This window comes from Chiloscyllium plagiosum, chromosome 7 (assembly GCF_004010195.1).
Source record: "Chiloscyllium plagiosum isolate BGI_BamShark_2017 chromosome 7, ASM401019v2, whole genome shotgun sequence".
In the NCBI taxonomy this organism is placed as follows: Eukaryota; Metazoa; Chordata; class Chondrichthyes; order Orectolobiformes; family Hemiscylliidae; genus Chiloscyllium; species Chiloscyllium plagiosum.
Window position 1 is genome coordinate 36,158,869 of NC_057716.1, and position 3,826 is coordinate 36,162,694.

The 3,826-nt window shown below is 41.4% G+C and overlaps 1 long non-coding RNA gene across 1 annotated transcript in view; it reads right to left on the reverse strand.

Annotated features, from left to right (window-relative positions):
- Positions 1-782: 782 nt before the first annotated feature.
- The window catches only part of LOC122552001, a 15,494-nt gene continuing 12,450 nt past the window's right edge, over positions 783-3,826 (reverse strand). Inside the window, exon 3 of the long non-coding RNA XR_006312249.1 lies at positions 783-933. This is a non-coding gene — a long non-coding RNA (uncharacterized LOC122552001). The remainder of the gene's footprint in view (positions 934-3,826) is intronic.

The following is a 3,826-nucleotide window of genomic DNA, read 5'->3' on the forward strand; positions in this document are numbered from 1 at the left end:
AGTTCAAAGGCATTTTAACCTGTGTGCTCGTGGCTCTCCCACTATGATATATTGCTGTGTGTAGCTTAATTGCTCAAAGACACCTCCTCTTGTCAATTAGCTTCTCTCTCTTTACAATGTATTGCTCATGTGTTGTTCTAAAGGACATCTGCTTTCCATCTGTTACAGATCTTTGTAAACAGCATGTCAGGTGACAACTGTCTGCATGTGGAATGTATAGCATTAATTAGGGCTGACCCCTGAGAGCTCGCCTCTGATTCGGTACCTCCTTGGACCTCCTTTGTAATTAACAGTCAGCTCTGAGTCTGATTTCTATATAATCCTGTAGCTTTTGCTGTACTTTGGAGTTCTACTGAGCCACCGTTAGGACAGTTGGTGTGTCGCATAATAAACTAGTCAATGCTCAAGGTGTGCCTTGAGATTTTCTTCAACAGCTCGGCTTGAGAAATGTTTGAGAAACTGAATGGTGTCACTTCCATTTCAATTGCTATGGTGTCCTGTTTATGCCTAAACAATTGTTCTGTCCCATTGCCACTAAAATATTACTGCATTGTAACCACTGAAATTATTAGGAAGGAGCACTATTAAAAACAGAACAGTAACTAGAATTATTTGTGAAATATGAGAGAAGTGATTTGCTTTGATGTCAGATTTTTGGTTGTTGCTCATTCGCTAAACAAAGACTTCCTGTACCTTGTTTGGGGACTTCTGTGTGCACTGTGTGCCCTGCTCTCTACATTAGGGTCCAGGTTTTACATAATACCTCTCTACTGAAAGAGCAAGAACTGGCATAGGACCTACTGGGCTCTCTTCCTGGATAACCCAAGCTGTGTTGGACATCATGAGTGAAGCTTGGGATACCTGGTGGGCCGGGCAGTCCCGTCTCTCCTGGGAATCCCCTTGGACCTGGGGGTCCTCGAGGTCCCATCGCACCTGAAAAGTAAAACAAATTTAAAAGAGGCTCGAACTGCAACAGAAAGTGAAGCAGAGATCAACACGTTCTCCATCTCGCTGCTGGCTCTGATTCCTGCATTGCCCACTATTGCAGACCATTGCCTGATTGTGTGGCATAAATGCTAAGAGATTAAGGGAAGAGATTGACTTTACACTCTTGCACCAAGTCATATTGTAGATGTATGGTAGCCCAGCATCAAAATGCTGGGAAAGATTAAAGACTACACTTTCTCATCAACAAAATCTGTGAAGTGGCTTTTCAAAGTCTTTAAAACTATGAAGAGGTTTGCTACGACAGGCATAGAAGAAATATTATACAAGCAAAATACTGCAGATGCTGGAAATCTGAAATAAAAATAGAAAATGCTGGAGAAAGTCAGCAACTCTTGTAGTCTCTTTGGAGAGAGAAACATAATTAACATTTTGAGTCCAGTGACTCTTGAAACTGATGTTTTGAAGAAGTATTATAGCAGACTAGCAACTTTATCTGTTTCTCTCACCCATAGATGCTGCCAGACCTGCTGAGTTTATCCAGCATTCTGTTTTCATTATAGCTAAAATGTTTCCTCTTATCTGGGAAGCCTGTAGTATCAGTCATCAATATAAGTCATCAAATCAAATTGAGAACTCGGGTGAAATGTCTTTACCGAGAGAGTGGGAAGAACGTGGAAAAGAGTTGCTGAGGTTCAGTTTCAATGAAGTGGAAGCTAGATAAAGATATCGAGGAGAAAGAAATGGAAAGCTGTGTCAGTGGAATCCAACACATTGAGGCAGGGAGAATACTGAGCAGAAATATCAACCTGGAACTATTTTCATATTATGTAGAAACCCGTGTAACAGAGACTCAGTATCGTGTCAGGTTCTACAACATAGATCCATTAATAGACTTACAGTCTTCCATCCAATATCCAGGGAGATTAGCGCAAATATCTTCCATCCTGTATTGACATCTTGTGTCTCAGACTCAATCTGGACTGTACTTCAGGCAAGAACTGTAAACAATCACCATTCTGCTTCTGCAACAGCTTTTACCTAGGGTTTACTGCAATACTGGTTGCTCACCATTCATCTCTTATTTCTTGGATTTGGTGAGCAGTTACACACCCTTACTCAGCATTTATCTGAACTGTACACTAGCACAGATTCCCACTGGGTTACTTTCAAAGCCAACAAGTCATAGGGTGGGACTTGAACACAGTGTACACTGGCCCAGAGATAGCACAGGCTATTTCTTCACTCCCCATCCTTCATTCCTGCCCAATTGATATAAAAACTTCACAATTGATCCATTTCATGCCAGGTGTAACATCGAAGTCACAGTTTAAAGAAAAACTACTTGGAAAAAATGAAAGCAAACTAATAATTTAAAATTCTCGAGGCACATCCCCAAATCTCTTCTGTTAAACCATCTGAACCACATTTAACAAGCCCAAAGAAAGTCCCTTCTTTGTTACTGGTTTTTGCCAGATCTCTCATCGATCCCAGCATTTCGCCAAGATCAAATAATGTCCAAGTGAACCAGAAACTGGGGCAAGAAAGACACATCATGTGGTTCCAACACATCAGCAACGGAATGTTATCTTTGGAGATCACCATATAAAACAAATTGCCTCAATTTACTCTGAGCTATACCACAGAAAGAAATAATAATAATTGAAATATTGCTGAATAAGGACCATAAAATCACAACACTTGTGGCTCAGATTTTGAGGGTTTAAATGCCTGTAAATCTGTTAGGTGATTTGTCCTTTTATAATCTCCTGCAACTTGGTCAGTATTCTCAGAGTCAGGCTCAGTTCAGTACAACATTAGTAAACAGGACACCAGAGTTCCCAAAACTTTCTCAAGAAGGAAGACTTGAATGAAACTACATGTGGGGTCCCTCAGAGATAGCGACAGGAGAAAATGTAGTGGGCAATATAACGCTGAACCATTGAACAAATACATTGTGCCTGTGCTCACATAAACCATAATGGACATTGTGAGGAACAAGGGTCGAAGTGAATATCAATAACAAACAAAAATAAATAGGACTGAAAATTAGCAAACTCCCTTAATCTGAAACCCTACAATTCAGGCTTTTAAAAGGGTAACTAGTGGTGCATGCATTTCTTTAAATCTTAAATTCCAGAATCTTCTGCATGGATTGAAATGTTGCAAATGTAACCTCATTGTTTTGGGACAGACTGAGAGAGAAAAGTAAGTCAGCTAAGTAGGAAAAGTGTTTGAATCTTTTACTGCAGACACAATCAAGCTAGGCAGAGCTAACACAGTATTATGAAATGGAAATCATGGCTAACAAATCTATTTCAAAGGTGTAACCAGCAGGATAAGGAAATCTTCCTGAGCAAAGACATCTCATTGGTTCATAGGTACGGAGAAAACTAAAGAGCTAGAGGGAGAGGGAAGGCACATGCAGGACTTAAAACAGGATGAAAATATCACCTGCCACCTGACAGAGAGTCAGTGTCGGTGCAGAGAGAGTGTGTGTGCAAGTGTGTGAGTGTGAGTGCGTGTGTGTGTGAACGTGTGTGTCGGGGTGTGTGTGAGAGACAGTTTGCATGAGTGTGTGTGTGGTGAGTGTTGGGGTGTGTGAGTGTGTGTGTGTCGGGTGTGTGTGTGTGAGTGTGTCAGGTGTGTGTGTGTGTGTCGGGTATTTGTGCGTGAGAGAGTGTGTCTGTGTGTATGAGAGAGAGTGTATGTCTATGTGTGTGAGAGAGAGTGTTTCTGTGAGCGTGTGTGAGTGAGAGTGTGTATCTGCGCGTGTGTGAGGCAGAGTGTTTCTGTGTTTGTGTGTAGGAGAGTGTGTTTGTGCATGTGCGTGAGAGAGTGTGTGTCTGTGTGTGAAAGAGAGAGAGTGTTTCTGTGTGTG